At 48.5% G+C, this 25,087-nt stretch overlaps 1 long non-coding RNA gene across 1 annotated transcript; it reads right to left on the bottom strand.

Annotated features, from left to right (window-relative positions):
- Nucleotides 1-2,418: 2,418 nt before the first annotated feature.
- LOC121448286 lies at nt 2,419-15,440 on the bottom strand. Its single transcript, XR_005974360.1, has 3 exons — nt 15,246-15,440; nt 6,773-6,874; nt 2,419-2,461 (listed from the first exon to the last, which is right to left on the bottom strand). It is a non-coding gene; the product is annotated as an uncharacterized LOC121448286 (long non-coding RNA).
- Between the last annotated feature and the right edge of the window lie 9,647 nt (nt 15,441-25,087).

Below are 25,087 nucleotides of genomic sequence, written 5' to 3'. Positions count from 1 at the left end.
TCATGCAAGTGAAGGACGCAGCATGATGCGGTAGGTCCACCAGCGTGACGAGGGGTTGGAGAGAGCACCTGTCTGGGATATAGATGCTCATCAGCCCAGAAGGAAGAACCAGGACCCAAGATATACAGCCAAAGGGATACAGTTGGTGGTCCAGCAGCAAACGTTTTCTTCTAAATATAGGACAGAATAACAGAGACATGGAGTTGCTGTCACCAAGAATCTTCTACCCGGGAGAGAAGTGCTGACCCTAGTAAATCTGCACCCTGACTCTGGTTATCTATCACCCTCCATTAACAATCAGTAGCACAGGCAACAAGGAGGCCCAAAGCGGGGAATGCATGGATCTCCCTGGGCGGGGATATAGAAGAGGTCTCCTGTGTGGACAGGGGCGAGTAGAGATGGGACCTTGAGGGATCAGGTTGGGGAGATGGGGGGGGGGAGAGTACTGAAAGGAATGGCTGGAAAGGGGGACGCTTTTCAGAGTCAGGTAAAAACCTGACGCCTGACGCAAGGGAAACTCCCATGAGTCTACAAGGATGACCCCCCCCCAGCTAAGACTCCTAGAAATAGTGACTATGTAGCCTGAACTGGCCATCTCCTGTGATCAGATTAGACACTACTCCAATTGTCATCAGAGAGCCTTCATCCAGTAACTGATGGAAACGGATACAGAGAACCACAGCCAAACATTACACCAAACTCAAAGACTCCTGCTGAAGAGAGGGAGGGAGGGAGGATTGTAGGAGCTACGGTGTTCAATAGATGTCACGAGCAAACCCACAAAAACAACTAAGCTGGTTCATGGGAACACAGAGGTCTGAACCAATAACCAGGGAGCCTGTGTGGGACTGACCGAGGCTCTCTACATATATGTGACTGGTGTAGCTTGGTCTATTTGTGGACTCCTAACAATGGGAGCAGGGCTGTCCCTAACACTTTGGCTGGTTCTTGGAAACCTGTTCCTCATACTGGACTGTTTTGCCCAGCCTTAATAGAAGGGGCGGTGCTTAGTCTTATGGCAACTTTATATCCCTATGGGAGGCCTGCCCCTTTCTGAACAGAAACAGAAGAGGAGTGGATGGAGGGGGTATAGAGAGTAGGGGGAAAGATAGGAGGAGAGGAGGGAGGGGAAACTTTGGTCAGGATGTAAAATAACTAAATAAATGAAAAAAAAAAACAATCAGTAACAGCTTGTCACCAACTGTCATTTCCTTCTTTGTGTATTGGTCCATAATCTCTCTCTCCTTCCCCTATCCCTGTATTCCTATCTATTGCCATGAAAACATCATGGACACACGTGGTAGTCCTAATTCCCAGGTGATGACATTCAGATGCTCACAGTGTCTGGAGCAAGAATCCCGGAGAAGCTACCTGGGTCTCACAGGCCGCTCTGGAGATTCGGACTGGGGCCATTGTGCTCCCAACATGCCAGGTGCTTCATTGGAGCAAGGGAGAGTCAAAGGAAGCCATTAAGAGGGGAAGGTATACCCCCATGTCACCTCCTCAGGAGAGGCACCCCTCACTCTGTGCCTAGTGAGTCACGAAAGCAGAGAGTTACATGAGATTGTGGTCCCAATACACCCATGGCTCTCCACAGTCCATGCTACAGCATCTGCACACTCTATACCCAGCATCCCCAAGTTCAAGCTCTTCCGTGGCTCTTACAAGCCCTGCAAACAGGGCTGCTGTGAGTTCATGATGTCTCCCTCGCTTTCCCACTCTAGGGCCTGCTGCAGAAGATGTCTGATACACATATTTAAGGAAAACAGATAAGCTATAAGATCCTTGTATCCTAAAATTTGTGTTTGGCCTCTTTATTTTTATTTTTAACTGAGAAATAATCAAATATACTTCTGGGGTAAATGCCACGTTTTAATGCATGCACATATCATGGGATTATTAAATCAAGATAATTATCCATTACCTCACAGCCTCAACACTTTTGGGGCAGTGAAAACATTTCAAATCCTCCTTATCATTTAAAGACATTCTATTTTTGTTTTTAAGTATCTGTATGTGTGGATGGCTGTGTGTGAGTACATGCAGGTGAGCGTGGTGCCCACGGAGGCCAGAAGAAGGGGTTGGGACCCCCAGAGCTGGAGTTCCAGGCAGCTGTGTGCCACCCTGTGTGAGGGCTGGGTACTGAACTATGATCCTCTGTGAGAGTCGTAAATACTCCAAACAGCCGAGCCGTTTATCTCTGCAGCCTGCTTCTTAGAGAGGCTGTGAAGCACATAGGTTATCACAGGCTTGTTGAACGAATGTCCTTCAGTCAATGCTGATGCAATCTCTAAGCATTTGGGTGGCTCAGTGACTTTGTGAGTGCCCCTAAAACAAGAGCATTTGAGCAACTTACCCTTGATCCCATTTCCCAACCATATGTCCAGGGCCATTTTGGAGAAGCTTGAATATCTCCGGAATCCCCCTGGAAGATCTGTCTATGCAGGAGAGAATGCTGCCCCTGGAGAAAGAAATAGATGGTAGACCTTTATCTTCTCCTAGGCTGTGTGGCAGGGGCTCCAGAGAGCACAAAATTTAAATTTGCATAATCGTTTCCCCTTGACTGGCTCCCCCTACCCCGCTAAGGCTGATGTCCTGGAAATGCATTTCCTACTGACAAGAACATTGTCAGCGTTGATCAGATCTGTGCACTGTAGCATGCTGATTGGCAGGCCTATTAAAAAACAAAGAGCGCTCAAAATGAGCAAAATTGGGGAGCAAAAAGAGGAAGCTGAAAGAACATAAATTCCTCCCACCCTACCCCAGGCTTTTAATTGTGAAGCAGAGCCTCTGGATAAATTATATGGGACAGATAAACAACTTGATCTGTGTTTATTAGAGGAACAGCAAGTGACTCGGGCATTCAGGGATAAGCTCACTGAGATCACTGTATTTATTTCACCCTAAAACGCCTGACTGGTTTCTTCTAAGCCTGATAAACTCATTATGTTAAGTTTCAGCCTCCATAGAATGAAGGTTTTTCTATATGTTAATTTATTTTAGTAAATAATGATTCTCTTTGGGTGAGGGAATACATGTCTCTATAATTTAATAATTGGGAGGCTATTAGCTTGTGATTAATAGGAGTCATAAATGAATACTGATAGTTTAAAATTACTTTTTTTCACTCTGAATTAGTGTCATAAAAAGGGCTGGTAGGGAAGCAGGAAGGTTTTCTCTAGATCTCCCAACTCTGGACTAGAACATATCCTTTCTTTTCAGTGTGAGAGCGGACACAGACAGCTAGAGTGTTTCTCTTCAGAGATGTGTGTGTGTGGTGTGTGTGTGTGTGTGTATGTGTGTGTGTGTGTGTGCACATGCACACCTGCATGTGGTGCTAAGACACAGGAGAACTAAGGAGAAACACAGAGTGACCAGTCTTGGGCCAGGGATTCTCCCCCAAAGCCCATCAGACCTTGTCTCCACAATGGGGACCTCGACCTCCTCTGCCCACAGCAGCTAGAAGGCTCTGAGGAGGAGACAGCGAGTGGTAAACACTCATGCGCCTTGGGTGGGGGATGTCAGTGCTCCTGTAATAGAGAGCAGTATGGGCAGCCCTCAGGAGACTGAAAAATAAACTGGTCACATGACTCTGGTACCCAACCACTGTGCAGCCGAAGGAATTGGAAGCGGTGTGTAGGAGACACCTACACTCCCATGTTTGCCCCAGCGCTAGTCATAACAGCCATGGTATGAAATCCGGTGAGTAAAACACCGTGAGGACCTGAGTTTGGGTTCCCAACACCCGCTTAAAGGCCCTCATCTGAGATCCCAGAGCTGTGGCAGGGTGGGGACGCACAGAGACAATGAGCAAAATGGAGGGGCAAAGGTTTATTTGGCTAACACATCCAGGTCACAGTCCTTCAGTGAGGGAAGGCAGGGCAGGAACTAGCAGGAAGGCAAGCAGAAACCACAGAGGAGCCTGCTTCTGGGCTCTCATGTTTGGCTCAGCCTGCTTCCTTAGATACCCCAAAAGCACCTGTCCAGGGATGGCCCCTCCCACATCAATCGGCAGTCGTGAAAATGCCTCAGGGAGCCCCCTGGTCTGCTGAGAAACAAGAGCACCGCATCACAATACTAAGAGCGACAGTCATGGCTGGACCAGCAGCAGGCAGACAGAGCCTCCACGTGTGCACTAGGGATGACTCCCTGCAGGAAGTATCTTCATGGGGACTCTCCCTGCAGTCTCGGTCTTTTTTGTTTACTAGTAGATGCATTTACTTCTGCACTTGGATTTGGTTGTCTCCACACACAGACACGCCATTATTAACCATGTCTGCTTCGCTGCTAAACTCAACAGAGAAACAGGGCACAAAGGCAACATTAATTCCACAGCCCCTCCTCCCCAGACAGACCCAGGCCCTGAAACGGGCTCCAGCGACAGCACAGACCTCGGGATGCCATTCTTACTGAACTGGTAGTGACACGAGGCCATGAAATTCATTTCAAACTCTGAAAGGATAGGACCAGAATCCTCTACAGCTAAATAGCCAAGACCGAGGGAAAACAGAAACTGAAGTCTCAATATCACGCCTGTGACCTGCATGGGAAAAGCGGTGGGGCCTTGAAGCTCCATGTGTCTAATAGCCAAGAGTCATGCTGCAAGAAAGAGGCCACAGCGAACTTGCTGTGCTCAGGATGAAAGAGCCAGGGAGGAGTGTTGTATGAGATTTTGTGTGTGTTCTGACAAATAAAGCTTGCCTGGAGATCAGAGAGCCAAACTAACACTAGTTAACCATAGAGGCCAAACATTGGTGTCACACACACACACCTATAATCCCACCCAGCACTTGGGAGGAAGAAGCAGGAAGATATGGAGTTCAAAGTCACTCTGGGATACATGAGAAACAGTACCCCATGGTGGTGGCTCACACCTTTGATCCCAGCACTTGGGATCTCATGCCTTTGATCCCAGGACTTGGGAGGCACATGCCTTTAATCCCAGCACCAGGGAGGTGGAGACAGAATCTAAGGACCATTCAGTCTGAGGATTCATAGAGACCGGAGTCCCTATTTGGTCTGAGATTTAGTAGTGGTAAGAGGTTTCTGGTGGCTGGCTGCTCTGGCTGCTCTGCTTCACTGATCTTTGAACTTCTACCCTAATATCTAACGCCAGGATTTTATTGATTAAGACTAATTAGACTCATGCTTCAGAGGGGTTTTAAATCTTTTTGTCCAGCCGTGCCTGGGTGGCAGGCAGCGCACTCACCAGCCAGTTGCCCAGGTGGCTGTGAATAAAAAGAATTCAGATTTGCACAACTCTCCTACAGAAGACTTGTTTACTATGGCTTCGGAAAAAGTCAGAAAGAAGGGTAGGCCCACGTGGGCTCTGTCCACACGCTCAGGCCAGAGCAGCCTCCTCTGGAAACATGATGGAAGTGACTCAGGCAGTTACTTCATGAGAAGGGAGAGGGGACAGTCGGAAGAGGCAGTGCATAGCCGAGCCTGGCGGTGCACACCTGCAATCTCATCTAATTGAGAGGGTCAGGAAGGAGGATAGCAATTCAGTGCCCATTTGGGCTACAGAGTATGTTCAAGAGCAGCCTGGGAAACTCAGCAAAGCCCTGCCTCAAAAAAAGGAAGTAAAAATAATGGGGAGGGAAGCAGAAGATAGGCTCAATGGTGGAGCATGTGTGGGCACTGCCCCTCCAAAACCTGGTTCAATGAAAAGTGGTGAGTACAATGTTGCAATGTAGTAATGTCCTCTGTGTACACTGTAGCACTGTCTGCGCCCTAGCACCCATATCAAGATGAAGCCAATTGCTCCTACAAAGTAAGTTCCGTTCCCCAACCCACAATGATCGTAGACTTCCTGCAGACAGGAGGTGGAGAACCCAAACCAAGCCCCTCCTACCCCACGGGAAGAACACTATCTGTCCAAATGGTCATTCTCTCAGAAGCCCCAGGATCTCAGAAAAATGCCCTTGGCCTCCAAGCTGCTGTTTCCTTCTCTATACTGTGGGGACATTCCAGTTGTCCTTTATGTCATTGCTGCATGTCATGTACAGTTTAAAAATTTCTTGGGTGTGAATCTTGCTGGCACTTAGTAACCATGGGATGCTGCAGAATACTTAGAAGGCCTGTAACAGATGTGAGAATGTCGTGGATGATGCCACAGTTGCTTCTAGCTTGTGGTTGTTGTCTTTTTTTTTTTCAAGACAGAGTCTCTCTGCATAGCCCTGGCTGTCCTGAAACTCGCTCTGTAGGTGAGGTTGGCCTCAAACCCACAGCAATCTGCCTGCCTTTGCCTCCCAAGTACTGGGATTAAAGGCATACACCAGCACTGCCCAGCTATTGCTTCTATTTTGAACAGGTAAAGATAAGGTCCCAAGAGTCCAACAAACTGCAAACAGCACTAGAACTCCTATCTGCTCTTCTGAGTTTTGTCTGCTAAGCCATACTCCCCACGGAGAAGAGCACTGAGTGAGCAGAACAGCAGCCATTGGGCTGTCGTGGAGATGCTGGGAAGACGCACAAAGCCAGTACACTCTGCCAAGCTTTGTTCTCAGTTCTCTTCATCTACCGACTTGTTTTACCCACGTGGCAAGTGTTTGAGACAAGGAAATGAGGTTGCTGTCCTGATCTCTACAAAGGAGGACACTGAAAGCTGCCCGAGCCCACATATCCAGTGAGCAGTTGCTGTCTCCTGATGGGAAACGTCTGGTTGAGAATTGAGCTCTAACTTTTCTGAGTCAACGGCTCAGAAAACAGAGCTGGCTCTGTTTCCCCAGGGAAGAGGTGTAGAGGAAGCTTGGCCTTTGCTTACACATACCGTGGTTTCCGTTGGTTTGAAGCAAACCCTGTGATCTATTCTGTGTCGTCCAATAGCGCTTTGGTCCTTTCTTCCTCTTCGAAAGTGTCACCAAATTTTGTCCTGGAAACAAGAAGACACATGATGCTAGTTACCTTTCTGCTGTTATGATGAAACACCAGAACCGAAGCAACTTACAGAGGGAAGGTTTTCTTTAGCTCACTGTCCTAGAGGGGTGTGAATGAATCGTGGTGGGGCAGCAAGCTGTAGGCATGGCAGCAGGGGCAAGGAGCCGAGAGCTCACAGCTTCAACCATAGCATGAAGCCGAGAAAGCAAACTGGAAGTAGGGCAAGGATTTTTATAATCTTAACGTCTACCCCCACGATGTCCTGGAAATGCGGCATCTCCTAAGCACCTTTGAAGAGCATGTGTTGAAATGCCTGAGTTTAAGGGGAACATTCTCATTCAAACTACCACACGCATCCACCCTTACCTGGAGTCATGAAACTCTTGACAGAGTGAGATAGCCCTTTTGTATACCCAATTAGAAGGGACTCTTTCAAATTCTGATGGCTGACGCTGACAGGCATGGAGTAGATCTAATGTGCTTATACAGTCATTCCCAGTGCACTTCTGTGGGGAAGCAATTGGCCCCATGTTGTCAGTTTTCTTTATCCCAGGTCTCTGTTTTCTATGAAGTCACCAACTGTAATTCAGAACCACTGTTGAAGTGCAGGGTTAGGATCTTTTCATCTTCTCAGCCTCTGATGATATTTTCACCTGTCAGTCGATAACCAACCCTGTTGGATGCGTTTCTGTTCAAGACACCTTATTCCACGTACTTACTCATTAACGTCGATTCTCCACCAACAGACAGCCTTGTAGTGCAGAGCTGAGCAGAACCTGTCAAACACGACGCTCGTCGGTAAAGCCACCACCCTGCAGCTTGCTGCGCTTAGGAACACTGGAGAGCATGCAGCCTGCTTGGGAATGTTTCAAGCGGCAGAATCATGAATGCGCACGCATGGAAAACATCCAAACAGCACCGCGCTAAGTCGCTCACACAAAAGGCACTTGTTTGTGACAAGGGACACACAAAGGAAGCCGCGGCCTGGCTTCCCTCACCCCACCCCCACCCCGGGAATGCTCCTGAAGAGTGGCTCAAGGTTTCCCCTGCTGTACACTTGTCTAAAACTGATCAGCAAGCACAATGCACTTTGATTTATGGGTTACAAATTCACTCTAGCAAGTGAGGCAACGCCCAGATTCGGAAGCGATGGCAAACAAGGGTCCACTGCGTATGTGTAGGGCCCTCGACAGTCACTCACGTTGAAAAGACGGGGTTGGTTTCATAAGACTGAAGGAATTCTGGTTTTGCTGGAAACGACACATCCAAGCCTGACAGTCTCAGAGCCACTGTACATCTCACGCTAAGCACTGTGGGAATGTACATCTCACGCTAAGCACTGTGGGAAGGAAAGTTAAAGGCCCCATACTCAGGCTTGGGTGGAAATCACCCCTGAGCCTCAGCTCCAGGACCCTGCCAGCCACTTGAGAGTCAGTACTACCAAATCCAAGCCATTCTCAAGTGTCTGCTGAGCCCTGGCTCTGGAGACAGCGGGGGAGATGGAGGCCCCTGTGTTCTGTGTCCTCTCTGCCACTCTTCCCCCTGTCTGACTAGCTCTGCCGTGCTGACCTCCTGGCTGTTCCCTGAAACACACAAGCGAGGATGATCCCACGTCTGGGCATTCACACCTCCTGTCTGCTCTGCTGAGAGCATGTATAGAATGTAGGTGCCTTCCTCTCCGCCCCACCCCCACTCACACCTCCCTCTTCCCTGCTTTGTCTCCATAGCAGTGATGATTACCTGTTATAGTATCACTTTGTTCATTTATCATCTTCCCTGTGCAAATGGGGGAGGGAGTTTTGTGTTGTTTCCCTTAGCCCTAGAAGAAAACCTAGCACACAGTAGGCTCTCAATAATTATTGATCAATCAAATGAATGAAGCTTAAAAACTCAAAGTAATAAAGGAGAACTGATTTTCCGCACAGCTCCTGTGTCCGGTGCTCTCACTTCAGTGAATTCTCAAAGCTCCTAACAGGTGGTACTGCCAAGCCCATTGCAGGTGAGGAGACCAGGGAACAGGGTGGTATGCTGTGCAACTTAGGGTCAAGCACCTATAAGGAGACTGAACTTCAGCCCGCCCACCCAGCCTTTTCTTGCTCGAAAGCCCTGAGCCCCGTTCTTTTTTTTTTTTAAATTTATTTATTTATTAAGGATTTCTGCCTCGTCCCCACAACCGCTTCCCATTTCCCTCCCCCTCCCCTGATCAAGTCCCCCTCCCTCATCTGCTCGAAGAGCAATCAGGGTTCCCTGACCTGTGGGAAGCCCAAGGACTGCCCACCTCTATCCAGGTCTCTTTATCGTGGTAAACCTATAGAGCATTCTCTTTCTCTTCCTCTTCACCCCTCTTCTCCTACTCCTCTTCTGGCAATTGAGATTGGTGAAAGAAAAAAATAAAGAAGAGGAACATTCCAGAATGAGATGCAAGCTCAGTTGTTACAACAACCTCAAACAGGAGTCTTTATGACTGTCCCAATCAGGTGGGAGCTACTCGGGGCACAGGCCTTGTGGCATAGCTCTACCCTAAATCTAAAGCAACAAACTGGCCTGGGTCATCTGGGATTGAAGCTGATGAGCCATGAGAAAAGTTTGGGAGAGCTTGAAATCTCTTTATCCGACTCTTACTGCTGTAGGAGACAGATAGGTCTCCTCTCTTCATTTTGAAGCAAGAAAATGTGCTTTTCCTTGGTCTAGAGTGTGGCTTCCTGGGTACCTCATGGAATGACTCCTAGTCAGCTATGGGGTTTTCTCCTATAGTGACCCCCCAAAGCAGCCTATGAAATGACACCACCAGCCTGTTACCACCATGTCACTCATCTCTAATAGACACGGAAACTCTGTGTGTGTGCGTGCATGCGTGCTTGTGCGTGCGCATATGCTCACTCATATGCATGCACATGCGTGCATATCCACATGAGCATCGTCAGCAACTGCAGGGCCTCTCCCTTGCTAGGCAAGCTCTCTGCAGCTGAGCTGCATCCCAGGTAAAGATACTTCTGTTGGGTTTTACTTGTGGACTTTCTTCCCCCACTCATTGTGTCTCCTCTTCTAACATCTGGGACCACATTGACTTTCTGCAGGACTGGGTGGAAGATTGCTGGAGAAAGCTGAGGAGTAAGGCGGGGGGGGGGGGGGGGGGGGGGGGCAACTGGCCTGAGACCAGCACAGCAAAAGGGCGCTTGCTGGATGCCAAACCCATTCAACCCCTCAGCAGATGTGGTGGGCACCACTACCCCTACTCAGTCGCTGAGCTGGTGGCTGGGTAGATGGAGAGCGATCCTCCCCACCTGTGGGTCCCAGGGCTCAACTGCAGACATGCTTGGTCCCCTTTCCTGCCTCCCAGCCCTTTCTTGGCACCTGCACCCTTTCCTGCACAAACATTCTCACGTGGCTCTGCTGCCCTGTGAGCGGGAGGACACCTGCTCCTAAGATTGCCAGGGAGATGTGGAGGAGCGGGTCATGGAAGGGGCCGATGGGCATGCTGGGTTATGCAGAGAAATGAACCCACTGCTTATGAAAGGGAGCAATGGGCACGCTGGGTTATGCTATGCAGAGAATTCGACCTGGGGATCGTCTGAAACCAGAAGGGATCTGAGTCTTTTGCTTTGTTTTTTTCTCTTGCCTATTTCCTCCAGTTCTGGTAACCCTGAGTTTAAGATAAAAAAACTGGGCTGCTGAGAACAACAAACAAACAAAACCCAAATCTGCCCCAAAGCACAGAGAGGGAGACCCCAAAACATAACCAGAGGGTGTGGACAAGTCCCACCAGCTGTCGAGTAGTGCAGTTAAAGCTTGTGTGTCTGTACACCTGCCCCTTGCTGTTCTATTCTTTTTTCAAAGGCCCCGTGCTGCTGCGCCTAAGCCAATCCCACCACGGTGACTAGTACCACACCCTGAACACCCTCTGATGCCCTGGCCTCCAGCAACAGAGGGCTTGCCACATATTTAGTCGCTTTAGCACTTGTTTATAAAAAATACTAATTTGCAAGGCTAGAGCCACGGCTCAGTGCTTGAGAGCGCTGGCTGCCCTTTCAGAGGGCCCAGGTGTGATTCCCAGCTCCCACATGGTGGCTCACAACAGTGTAACTCCAGTTCCAGGGTGTCCGTTTTCTACCATCTGTGGCCACCAGACGTGCATATGGTGCGTAGACATACATGCAGGCAGGCAAACACCCAGGCAAAATAAAGTGCTAAAGTGCACTTTTTTCCCCCTAATGTCGACAAGTGTATATATATATATATATATATATATAAATTAAAGCCATCTGGAGGAGTTCTGCACTGAGCGATATCTAACATCTTTGTGTATATCCTTCCAGATCTTTCCCTGACAGCATTAGCTCTTCACAAGCATTTGCTAATACCATTGACTGGAGGTGCTAACGTATTTAAGAGGCAAACTTCCTTGGCCATGCCTTTCACTTACCAGGAAGCCGCAACACAACCAGATTAAATGTGACCACTCTTTAGAAAAGCATGGAACAATTAATGGCAAATAAATGGAATTAAAATCAAATTGAATGCAGCCTTTCAATATGTCTTAGAATTTGATTTTAAGCCCAGTAATGGATATGAAATGAAAGCTTTGGCCTGCGTACTCTTGAGCCTCCTGGAACCCTGGGTGCCACCTACTGGCCACAACGTGCAATGACATGCCATCTTCTCATTCCAGTCTGCCCCTTCTCTCCACCTCCCCCAATGGATTTGTATATTCTCCCTGGAGCTTTCCAAACCCTCCTATTTCCCCTGCATTTCACAGTTCCTCGAACACAGGAGTGCATTAATAACGGTTATCTGAATGAAAACAAGGTGTGTGTATATATGGATGAGTGGATGGATGGATGGATGTTGATGGATGGACGGACAGACAGCATTGTTCCTCAGGAAAAATAAGGGACAAATTCTTGCCCTCCTTGCTTTACGGTTTTCCAGGATGAATGAATATTTATCACTGGTAGAGACCTTATGACATAATATTAAGGCGAACAATGTGCGTATGTACCAGAGTCAAATGGCCAGGACAAGCAGGAGGCTACCCAGAGGTCTATGCTAAACATAAGAAACACAGACAAATGTGCAGACTTCCCAGCCATGTTTTCAGCAGGCACCTGGGTCCTCTGCTCTTCCCCACTTCAGCCCAGCTCGCTCAGAGGGAAAGTGATGTGCAGTTCTGAAAAGACAAAGTCACTGTACTCCGGGATGTGAGCTGGCCCATCATGTGCCCCACCCCCGAGTTAGGAAAAGTGTTCTTTGAACCATGACTGTCAGCCAGGCTAGTGGTGAGGTGCCCATCTGAGCGTGTCCACCGTCGACACGCCTGACAAGTGTCACACCAGCTTGGCTTTAGACGCTGCCAGCAGGAGCTGTGGGCTGCACAAAGGCGGCAAGCCTGTGCTAGAGGGGTGCTGACGGGGGGGGGGGGGCAGAAGGCTGGGTTCGCTGCCCGGGTGACCTTGGACAAGTCAACTTGCCCTTGACCATACACAAACCATCTCATGAGGATGCTGGGACAAGAAAATGACCATGAAAATCCTTTGTGAAATAAAGCTTGGGATTCGGGAGAAGATATAGCTACCAGTTCCCCAAGCAGACATCATGCTGGAGCATGACCTGACCCCCACGCAACGGCTACAGGGAGGTCCCGTCATGGGCAAGCATCTGCTTTCTTATGGGATCCAGCCTTGTTCTGTGGCTGTGTGGAGAATTCAACCATGGCCCACACTGGCCTTCCCCGTGTGCTTTTTCAACAGGCTTACCCCTTCATGTTTCATCTGCTCTTTGGTTTGTGTTTAGCTTAAATGTAGACTTTAGGTTACATTTACACTAGATTTTGTTTTGTTTTCCATCTATATATTTTTCCCTTTTGTTTTTTGATGAGGCAGTTTCATTATGTTACACTGTAGACCAGGCCGACCTTGAACTTTTGTCCAACTGCCTCTGTCTCCCTGGTGTTAGAATACACACCCAGCTATCAGAACATTGAAAGCTTCTTTGTCTGGTCCATGTGTAGCCTTACCCAGCAGATGTGGTGAGGTACAAGCAACTCAACAGCATCCAACTCACCGAGGATGTATTCCCTATCCTAAATCTACCACCCCCTGGACTAGATGCTGTGTGAGAAGTCAGGAGATGCCAATGGCGTGTCTATCTGAAAGGATGGTGAGGACCTTGACAGAGGCATGCCCTGACTGCTAATAGGAGAGCGGGCTGCACACAGCAGGCACGCAGGCTTTCCAGCTCAGGAGACGTGGCAGAGGCGAAAATCAAGCTTTGCAATCTTGTATATGTGAGCACACAATTTGTGTGCATGCAACTGCATATGCATAGTGGGCCAGAGGCTCCTTGATTATCCTTTCTCAGAGGTGGTCCACCTTGTCTTTCTAAGCCAGTGGCTCTCATTGGCACGGAACTTGTCAGGTAGGCTCTGCTGGCTGCTCAGCCAGCCCTGTGGATCTGTCCGTCTCCACCTACCCGACACTGGGATAGGAAACACTTGCTATCATGCCTGACTTTTTTGCAGGAGGTCTGCGGATCAAACTCTGGCCCTCGTGCCTGCAAGGTAAGTGCTTTACTGTTTGTCTCCCGGCCCCTGCACCCTTTCTTTCTAAGTACACCACTAGACTGCATTTTTCTGGACACAGTGGTTCTTAATGTTTCCCTTGCTGACCAGGTCTTTCTGGGCAGACAGAAAACAAAAACAAAAACCAAGTCCATAGCAGAGGGTGTCTCATATCTTCCCAGGCTCAAGAACTTCAGGAGCCAGCAGCTAGTTTGTTGATGTCATTAAAACAAAACAAAACTTTAATTAAAATATTACATCGTTTTTGCCTAACAAGTCCTCCCTGGCTAGGGCACATGGTCACCGAGAATGTAATGTCCCTACAATAGGCCAGGTTCTATAACAGGCTCCATGGCATTTTCTTAAAACCTGAGTTGAGAATCTCTTCCCCAGGGAGTGGTGCCTTCTCTATCTGACCCTCCACCCCGACCCTTGTATCTCAGCCAAGATCAAGGTTGGAGCCTCTGCGTCTTTCCACTCCTGGCTCAGTACTGGGCACTCCAAAGTCCTGACAAGGTGCTGAGTCCCAGAGGAGTCAGGGAAAACGTCGGCCGCTGGACTGTCCATTAGGTCACTGTGGTGACCCAAGCCTGGAGTTAAGAAGCATGGACCCCAACTCTGTCATTTCGGATAAACCCTTCTGAGCCTATTGCTAAAGGGTCCAATAAACAAGCAAACTGAGGAAGCTGCACCTCAGACTCACTTCAGCAGAATATTCTGATTCTTTCCTTGTGGACCGGCAGATCCTGAGGGCAGTTTCTACTTTCTTCTAACCTACCTTCAGAGTAACAACAAAAACTCCCAGAGGCAGGCAGGAAGGAGAGAGAACACAGCCTGCCTCCCTACCAATGATACATCTGATTGAGATGAAGAGGATGAAGAGCCTTAAACAGTTACTGAAGGATACAATTTCAGACTATCCTGGGACCCTCCTGCCCCATCACCTGGTTTCTTTCAGACCCTGACTAGTTTTGTCCAAACTTAAGCTCCCCGGTTATGGTCAGGCCCCGTTTGAATTATTCATGAGAATTATTCATGAGTATTATTCATGAGTGAATTATTCACTGGGGTAGAGCAAGTGCTCCTCTGCAGACGTGTTCATCCTCCAGCTTCTTCCGGAACTGCTAACGAAGGGAGCCGTTTGGAGAGGCAGGTCCCTTTGACATCCTTGTGTCCGTTTCTCCACAGTGCAGGAAGACAGTTCCTCCCTTATCTTTGACTCTGGAAGACCTCTAGCCGTGGGAGTGCAGATGCCTCCAACTGAGATTCTACATCACACACAGCTCACAACCGACAGCAAACCACACAGACAGTTAAAAAAAAAAAATGAAGGCTGCCATGTGATGATTAAGCTCAAAAGGAATTATGCAATTAGCAAAGGACGTTGATCATACAACATGTGAGTCTAATTGCAGTGCAGGCAAACGCTTGCTAAATTAGATAAAGACGGGGTTGCAGTCACTCTGGCGCGCAGATTGAGTTGTAAAGTTAAGGAAAATATAAAAGTTAATTATAAGACAGGAGCGATAAGCACAGGGTACACACATGCACTGGGCAGATTAGGATTATTAACCAAGCAATCATCTCACGCCAAAGGTGGAGAATTAGAGAAATCCCAAGCCCGCAGTCTGACTAGTGCATAATGAAGATAGCACATTTTCTAGGACGTGGAAAACATGCTTCCTTTTCACACAGCACCTGCCACCCAGGAGCGTCCGCACTTGCAAGCTGCCTATATTGGCTCACCAACTTGCTCACAAATAAAGCGCCTCTCTCGCTGCTCAGCACACTTGTTTTCTTCCCTTCTTACCCAAGTTCAGTTATGCAGCCATTCCGTGGTGGTCCTTAGTCCCACTCTGCACAAGTCCTTGATCTTGTCCATTTGTTACAATGTCCCAATTTGCCAAGTGCTTGTTGCTGTGAAGTAGCTGTTCCAAGTGCACGCCAATCAACCTGCCAGCCCCCTCCATGCAGAGGCAAAGAGCCCCGGGAAGGGTCAGGTGAGATGTTTAATCTTCACAGTCAACTTCACTAGGTTTGGAACCATCTAGAAGACACACCTCTGGGTGTGGTTTGTGACAGGAAAACTCACTCTGAATGTGGGCAGCACAGTCACAGACTGACGTCCTATGGAGAAGGAGAGAAAGCCAGCATTCCTCCTCTCTGCTCCCTAACTACACACAGCATGTGACTAGCTGCTCATGTCCCCTGCCATTCCTGCCTTGGACTATTCCCCCAAACTGTGAGCCAAAATAATGCCTTCCTCCCTTCAATTTTCTCTAGTCAAGCGCTTGGTTACAGTAACGAGAAAAGTAACAGAAGTGGCCACAGTGGATGCTAAGACCTGGACTGGAATCCCAAACCAATCATTAGCCCTTTATCTGCCACAGAGACACAGGGTCACCTACCTGTCAAGTGTAGTTTGACAAGGTGGTTGCAAGGCTTACAGAAGGGACGCCTTCTGCTAGGACTAAGGAACTGCCAGCCACAGTAAACACACGTCGTATTGTGATTGTTCCTCACTACTGTGTTTTCTCCAGTAATTAGTTCAACCACTTCAAAAGGACCCACCAGGTTCACTGCACTTTGCCAGTGATCAAACAGGTACTCACGCACTGCGGCACATGGGCGTGAGCACACATATACACACAAACCTGAAGTACACAAAATCTGGGGAACACATATACACTGGGACACGCTAACAGGACACACACTCTGGGACACACACACCGGGGCACACGCGTGTGTGTGCACACACACACACAAACCTAAAATACACAAAATCTGGGGAACACATATACACTGGGGCACATACATTCAGACTGGTAGGCACACACACACCGGTGCACACGCGCGTGTGTGCACTCATACACACAAACCTGAAATACACAAAAACCGGGGAACATATATACACTGGAACACACAAACAGGACACACACCCTGGGACATATACACACAGACTGGGACACACACTTCATATTCATTTTGAGACAAAGTAACTGGCATGCATAAATTCTGTAATGTATGCATAAACTCATACATTACATGCATACAAATCATTGCACTGATTGTTGGAAGCGGTCGCTGCACACTGCTCTCTAAAGCCAATGCCGACTCTCGCTTGCTGAGCTCCAGCTGAAGAAGAAAGGGGGTCAGTAAGGAGGTGCCCATACCACGGCTTGAACAAAGCAGATAGCCCGCAAATCCACTCGTGGTAAAGCACCCAGGAAACAACTGGCTACAAAAGCCGCTCACAAGAGTGCGCCCTCTCCTGGAGGCGTGAAGAAACCTCATCGTTACAGGCCTGGCACTGTGGCACTCCGTGAAATCAAACGCTATCAGAAATCCACTGAACTTGTGATTCACAAGCTCCTCTTCCAGCGTCTGGTGTGAGAAATTGCTCAGGATTTCAAAACAGATCTACGCTTCCAGAGTGCAGCTATTGGTACTTTGCAGGAGGCAAGTGAGGTCTATCGGACTGACCTTTTTGAAGATACCAACCTGTGTGCTATCCATGCCAAACGTTAACAATTATGCCAAAAGATACCCGGCTATCACGCCGCATACGTGGAGAACCGGCTTAAGAATCTACCATGAGGGGAAACATTTCATTCTCAAAAAATTCTTTTTCCCTCTTCTTCCTGTTATCAGTAGTTTCAGAGATTTTTTTTTCAGTGGGGTCAAAAGGTACCTAAGTATATGGTTGAGAGCAAAAAAGTAGGGGGCAGAAATCAGATGTTGAAACTTTTGTTATTTTCATTTGTGTGTGAATTTTTAATATAAATGCAATAAGTAAAGCCTCAATGCAAGCAAGATGTTTCCGTGAACACATTCCAACAGTTCAACACTAGAACAATTATAAACAAAGCTGTTACAATTTTCTGGACAAATCTACTAAAAAAAAAGTAGATTTCTTATGGATGGCAACTAAATGGTGACTGTAGCATTTCTTTCACCAGAAGATTCCATCGGTTCACTATACTCTTCTAAGTTGTCCTTCATGCAAGTACATGCTTTTAATGTTGTCCTGTGCTGTTCCTGTAAGTTTGCTATTAAAATACATTAAACTAAAAAAAGTAATAATAATTACACCGAAGCAGCTTGTGAGGTGCACCGCTTAAATACTACAAAATGGTGGAGGAAGATCATTCCAGGAAACGCAGCAAGAGGAAGCTTCCCTACAGCAGTGGTTCTCAGCCTTCCTAATGCAGCAACCCTTAACACAGTTCCTCAGGCTGTGGCCACCCCCAACCGTAAGACTATTTTCTTTGCTGCTTTAGAATTGCAATTTTACTGCTGTTATGAATTGTAATGCAAATACCAGACATGCAGGAGGGCTGATATGCGGCCCCTGTGAAAATGTCAGTCAACCACCAAAGGGGTCACGATCCACAGGCTGAGAATCAGTTGCTCTAAAGCCTGGCTGGGAGATTCCAAACAGAGAAGGAAGTAGGGTAGGCGGGCGTGTAACACCTTTTAGGAAAGGATACTTCATAAGCAAAGATTGCAGAGTTAAACAACAACAACAAAACCAAGACAACTTTAAATATAGGGATGGGCAAGCCTGGAAAAGAGCTCAGAGGACACAAGGACTGGGAAGGGAGAGCCCATGTCCAGACCTCATCCAATGCAGTGTGCTTGACCACATTAAAGGAAGATAGATCTAGCCAGCGTGGGCAGACAGGCTGCTGTACTTTGCAAATGTGTGCTGGTGAGGGATAAGAACGAAGACAGGATACGGGGACACAGAGACAAGCGGATGTGACTCAGTGACCAGATGGCTGCACAGAGCAAGAAAGACAGCCCAGCATAGTGATGTGTACCTATAAGTCCAGTATTCAGGAATCTAAGGAAGGAGGGGTGCTGTGAGTTTGAGGCCAGGCTGAGCTACCCAGAAGAAAACCACTGGACCTACAAGAAATTCTGTAGACACTTCCTGGGAGGAGGAAGGGGCAGTAAGGTCCTGTCTTTAAAAGGAGAAAAAAAGAGAGAGATGACTACGTGGTTTTGAACTTAGCTCTCTTTTCTTCCTACAGGAGGAGGTGGCTAGCTGCTCCCTCCCAGTTTCTAACCCCCCTCCAGCGCTTCCGTTGCTTCTGCAACATGGGGATTGAACCTCCACCTTCTTCGGAACACATGAGCCCCAAGGAGCCAGCCCCCTGGTGCTGGTGGGACCTGCCTGCGGCAGTGCCTGCCACAAGGGAGACTGCTCAGGAAACAGAAGAGAAAGCCTTAAAAACGCAGAATACCAAAAAAGTCTAACAGCTGAAGCTGTCCTGCTCACGTCCCTTCATGTCTTGATGACTCAGGAGCCTTTCCGGGATCCCGCCGCCCCTCAGCACTGTCATCCTGCTTAAGCCTTATGGAAGGGCTTCCTCAGGTCAGAGCGAAATAAACCAGAAATAAACCAGACGACTGTGTGGACCTGCAGGCAAAGCCTGGGGAGGTGGCAGCCACCCCTGTGGAATGAATACATTTGCGAATCTGGGGAGGGTCCTCCCTCTCCCTCTGGCAGAGCTTCCTCCCACAAGCCTTCTGCGATCTCTTGTGACCTAGTGTGTGTGTGCGGTGACAGTCCTGGGGTCTGCGGACCAGTCATCCGGTGACTGTGGACTTCAAAGGCCTGTTGACACAGCTGCACACCCCTGAGGCGGGGGGGGGGGGGGGGGGGGGGGCAGCCTGAGAGGTGGCTGCTGCCACTCCCTGAAAGCCCACCCAAGGGGACCAGGGCTCTACCCCAGCTCAAAGCACTCTGGCTTAGTCACCGGGAATGCCATGCCAGTGACCTACCTCACAGGACACTGGAATTTGTAGAGAGAAGAATCTCAATCAGATCCTTTTTTATTTCCTTCGTCATTGGAGACATCAGTTCCCAGCTGATGTCTCACTGCAGGCAATTATACCCATCTGAGCCAAACAACTGCCATTTAAAAAAAAAATGTCCTGACACCAGTGGGCATGCCAGACTGCCTCAACCCTGCACAAAGAAGTACGAACAACTGAGGAAAGCTGAGAGAGATATGGGCCTCCTCAGGAAAGGGCACAATTGGTTGCCTGCCAAATGGTCAGCCCTGAAACATGCATACAAGTAACATTAGATGTTACTTGTATGCATCAGGCTATACTTGGGAATATATAGGTATATACAAATACCAATATGCATGTAGCAACAACTGGTAGAAAAGAGAGCATTAATTTGAAGGACATCAAGGAGTAGCGATATGGGAAGGCTTGGAGAGAAGATATATAACGATAATCTCAAAAATAAGCCAACAAGAAATGTCATGAACACTCTGAGTCAGTTATCTAAGGCCCAGAAAGCTGTGCCCCTACAAAGAAGGGATGGGCCCCGGTCGTTAGGCTTCAAAGCCTAGCGAGTTCTGGTTTCCAAGGGAGCCTGACACCAGCGCAGAACTGAACAGGGTCCAGAGATTTTTTTTTTTTTCGGTTTTTCGAGACAGGGTTTCTCTGTGGTTTTGGAGCCTGTCCTGGAACTAGCTCTTGTAGACCAGGCTGGTCTCGAACTCACAGAGATCCGCCTGCCTCTGCCTCCCAAGTGCTGGGATTAAAGGTGTATACCACCACCGCCCGGCCAGGGTCCAGATATTTAAGTCATCAGGCCTCCTGATGTCACAGGGAGACAAGCTCAGCTGGAAGGGATCTAAGATCACGTGAATGGTAGCTTTCTGGATGGAACGAGTGAGCTAGGAAGGAGCTTGATCAGATCGCTACGGTCATTTTCTTACCATCAAATGGCAACTAAGACTTCTGTACGGTGGTTCACCCACGTGCCAGCTTGGCTCCCACACTACCAAGGAAGCCCCTTTCACGGAGGAGGGGGCTGGGTTGCAGAGTGATTGGATACTTCCTGATAGAGAGAAGAAGGGTCAGAGCGGGAGCTCTCTGGATTCTAAGCCATTTGGCGAGTAGTCACCGACTCAAACTCCCTGGCCAGGTTTGTGCTTCTAGCGCTATCTGTGTTCTGGGAGCAAGGGCAGAAGAAAACTCAGGGGGAGGATCCTGACCAGCATGCAGACAAGCCAGGCAAGTTACAATCACTAACTCTAGTAAGAACACATCATCTCCAAGTGTTACCCAGGGTCTCTTTTTCACACAACTCTGGATACTGTCCTTAAGACAGCGGACAAAACAGGGAGGTGGGGAAGGGACAGAGGATGCAGAGGCAGTTGACCAGAAGAAACCATTTCTATCTGGCTACTAGGAAGTTCACTGTGGGGGTTAGAATGTGTGAAAATAAAAACAAGTTCAGATATGCATGTGTGCAGATTCCTTTGGATTTGATCACGTATGACAATATATATTAGCTTTCTTTGAGCACTTAGCATATGCTAAACACTGTACTGGTTTTCATGCAGGAACTCGCCTATTCCTCGCCAGGCCCTGCCAGGGGTACATTCTGATTCCCCTTTTAGTGTATCTGTATGTGAGTGGGTGGGGGGGAGGAGTTGCTGAGAAAGTGTTTGCTTAAGCCTACAAAGTTGAAATAACAATATGGGGTTTTAAAAGCAAGGTCTGTTTTACTCCAAATCCTAGGTACTGTTTTGTTTTCTAATCGTGTATGTGTGTGGGAGGGAATATGGGGGGGAGGGGGTATTGCCCATGCTAGTGCCTGTGTCCTCAGAAGCAGAAGTATTTGATACTCTGGAGTTGGAGCTGCTGGGATTTGAACCTAGATCCTCAAGAGCAGTATGTGCTCTTCACTGCTGAGCCATCACTCCAGACCCACTACCTCAAAGAGAGATGACTAGAAGGTGCTTGCTTTCCAAATGTGAGTCCCCCTAAAGCAGCCATCCACAGTGGGACCCAGGTAGGGCCTGGCTAGCACAATTGACTGTAAGCCAGGCCAGCAAACATCATTCTCTTTCTCAATAAAATCATTTTGGTGCTGGTGGCTGAACCCACATACAGCCTCATGAATGCTAGGCAAGCACTCTGCCCGTGAGTTCTCTCCCACTCCAGTATTGGTGGGGTGTATACATCAACTAACATTAAAACGGTGACGGCTGATTCCAAAGACTAAATCTGTAATAAAGTGCAGCCCATTCCAAAAGCACACGGGGAAACCCAGACGCAGTTCATCCCTCGCTGTGGCCGTGAGACCATCATTTTACTCCAATCCTTTCCACACTGAGAGACGTTTTGAGCTTTCCCTGGCCATTTTCAGCGGGAATGACTGTGACTGTTCTGTCTACACAAGTTAGGAAGATGCAGCTGTTTATGCTATGACAAAGGTATACAATAAAGAGTAAAACTCAACCACAACAGACCTGAGCATTTTCGGGGCTGATCGTCAAATCAGATCTTCAAATTCCTAACTAAAGGGTGTTCAGAAGGGCCTGGGCATGGGTTGCTAAAGCTCTTAGTGACTGTCCAAAACCTCATTTGGGAAAGGCATGAGCATCAGAGCCTGCTCTCCCTCTGCAGCACCCTGCTCCAAGGCCAGAGAACATGCCAATATTCAACAGCCCCATTTATACCAAAGTCAGCAACCACTTCAGGAGGGGTAGGGGCAGAGCCACCTCCAGTGACTCAGAAGCCGCAAGTTTGAAGAACTCAAACAAGCGGTCCATTGGTACAAAACAGTTTCACAAGTCTGGGAGGAGGCCATGAGTCAGTGGAGCTGCCCTTAGTGCTGGGATTCCAGGAGAGCCAGTTCATCCTGAACCTCACGCTGAACACAACCCCAGGTTCAGAGCAAGAGGCTGACATTCAGACACGCTTTAGTGAATGAGTGAGAAGCATCTGGCTAAGCTGTCTATGAGCGAGGGCATGCGCCCTCTATCAATCAGAGGAGGTTGTTATGAGAGCCACTTCTCTCTTTTTATAGAGCGCTCAGTGTGTGTTCACATCTGGACTTGAAGCTGCAGGTAATGAGATAAAAAGAAAATCCCTCCCTCCTTGGTGGGATAACATTCTAAGGCAGAACCTTAACCAGCCAACACTCACCACGCCCTTTTCGTGGGCCTGGCTCCAGGCTAGATGCTGGGAAGTCCAAGGGAGAACAGAGTCATCTTCCTTGCTCCCTGGGAAGACACAGTGGGGTCAGAGGGAGGAGTCCATGGCAGAAAGGCAAGTATAGGGTTAGAGATTCTCACTCATACAGGATGTGAGGCATCTGCCTGGAGGGGATCCACACAGATGTTCCACCCCCACAGGCTTTGAGAAAAAGCAGCAAGGGCTCCTCAGGGAGGCTACAGGGTCCTGCTTTGGTTTAGACTTTTTTGGTGTGTGTGGTCAATCCCCGCCTCTAATCCCCAGAACCAGGACAGTGTCTGCGGTGTCCTGGAACAGGGAAAACTGTCCTTCCAACCTCCTGATAAGCACAAGAGGACGTGACCTCGGCTCTCTAACAGTTTCAGATTCTCGGCACACTCATACAATGACAGAATTCAGACACCCGCTCTGGAAAGGGGCCCTTAGTATTTTTGATGTTTCCTCGAGGTATTTTAAAAATGTAGGGGCAGTAATTGCTCGATACACAGCAGCAACGGCAGCTGCTGCCACTGAGTCCCTAGCCGCAGATCTGTGCCCAGGCCTCAGGAGCAGCTGCCCAGAGCAAGTCTAACAAGCAGGATTTCAGCCCTTCCTAGGGCAAGTTCTGACCAGTGCCAGCTCTCCTAAGTCCCTTGCTCCTGGTCTCTGAAACACCATTTACTCACAGAATAACTATCTTGTTCAAGGGACAAGGGAGGGCTGAGATCTGCTTGTGAACATCTGTGATGATTTGTTTAGTTTAATGTTCCCAACAGCTGGTTAGGAGCGGTCATGCCAATTCACAGGAGTCTCCACACAGAGCCAGCTAGTCACAAAAAGCACCTGGGAGGAGGGGGCTGTGAGAGTCAGAACTTAGGCCTCCATCCTATCCTGGTCATGAAGGAAGGACTTGGCTGCTCCTCTTACACCCTCTGACCGTCCAGAGGGACATGACTTAGAGATTCCATAGGCTGCCTTTGAATCTCGGTACCTCGGAGGATGCCTCTCACCCCCCCCCCACCTCTGGTATCTTTTTTTCATAATACCTTATTTATCGTTGAATATGTTACACAACTCTCTCAGTTGTGTAATCCAGAAGGATGGCAGGCAGCAAAGTGGAAAAACTGGCCGCACTCAGCGAGATATGGGCTATTATGCAACGCGGATGACCAGACACAAAAGCACGAAAAGCTTCTTGGATTATATAATCGATAACTAGAAAACATACTTGAAGGGAAAGTAAGAAAAATTACTTCCAGCTTGTCCTCTGACTCTTTCTATTCGAGCAATAAGCATGAAGGCTTTTCGTAGTCCTCTTTCCTTTAGAGCCAGGCCTAGCTTCAAATTGACACACTGGACGTGTGCGCTTGACACTGAAGATTGAACCCTGGGGCCTGGAGCGTGTTAAGTCATCGCTCTGCCGTGAGCTAAATCTCCAGATTCTCGCTTCCTTCTCAAAGTCTCATGACGGGGTCATCACGACTTCAAGACTTTCCTCATCCTGTTTCATGAGTTTGGTTTAACTGACACGGCAGCCATCATTAAACAAAAATTACATTATCTTGCCTTTTCCTCCTGTGCTGAGGGAGGGCTTGAAATGGCTGGGACCCGGCCTCCAAGTCACTGACTTCTCTGTCCTGAGAATTTTCTGAGATAATGTACTGGGGTATATGAAGTGACAACAGGGAGACCTGAGTTTTGCTTCTGGCTCTAGATATAAATTGGACATCACTTAACCCTTTTGGGGCTCTAAACACTGACGGTGACAGGTTTGAGAGGTAACCTGGCAGCAGTGGCCTCGGTAGAAGCTCACACACTTCTTCTTGGTGATGTGTTTAAACTTCATCTTTGCTCTAAAAAGGTGTAGCTGGGCTCAGTAAGATTTATTTGTCCTGTGAGCCTCCAGCCCTGCCTCCTAAACAGGGCTTTATTTTACATCCACATCCGTGACTACAGGCAGCCAGCCCGTTCTGCACAGCATCTGAGCTTTCAGGTCCAATCCTGGTCTTGGAGTTACTCGGGTGATCCCTGGCGCCCGCACTTCTGATAGTTACTAGAATTGAACAGAGGTCCGGGCTCGCTACCTAGACCTTGGCCCAGGGTGTATTTCCTGCGCACCTGGATCCCGCAGCGGTGTTACTACATCCCCACCCTAACCACTAAAGAAAAACACGGTATTTTGCTTGGAGTCAGCAATGGATGGTTTTCACTGATGGCTAAGCTCAGTGACGGAATTTAGGCAGAATGGTCCCGAGCTCCTCTGGAGCCTGAAGACCAAAATAAAAAGTGAGAAGAGCCCAAAACACAGTCTTAGATGGAAGCGGGTTAGGCAACTTGCGGTTCCGGAGACCCCGGGAGTGATCAGAAAAGGGGAAACGTTGTAAGGCTAAGGCGGGCGCAAAAAGATTCGGGCACGGAAAGGCAGCGCTGGGTCGCCGGGCTTCGGTTTCCACTTCGGCAAAATGAGGATTACGGACGAGAGGGTCTCCTAACTTTGAAGTTCCCTAAACCTGTACGATACACCAGGCCGAAGCCGGGGCTCGTAAAGGAAAAGCGGGAAAAGCGAGAGAAGAGCAAAGGAAGGGAAAGGAAGACGCGGGACGCTGGGGACAAGCTTGGCGCGTTTCCCGCGTTACGCCGCCTACTCCCACACCTGCG

This window comes from Microtus oregoni, unplaced genomic scaffold (genome assembly GCF_018167655.1).
Source record: "Microtus oregoni isolate MIOR12 unplaced genomic scaffold, Mior012 000000F_ref0000247, whole genome shotgun sequence".
NCBI classification, from domain to species: domain Eukaryota; kingdom Metazoa; phylum Chordata; class Mammalia; order Rodentia; family Cricetidae; genus Microtus; species Microtus oregoni.
This window is presented reverse-complemented; position numbering and strand designations above follow the sequence as displayed.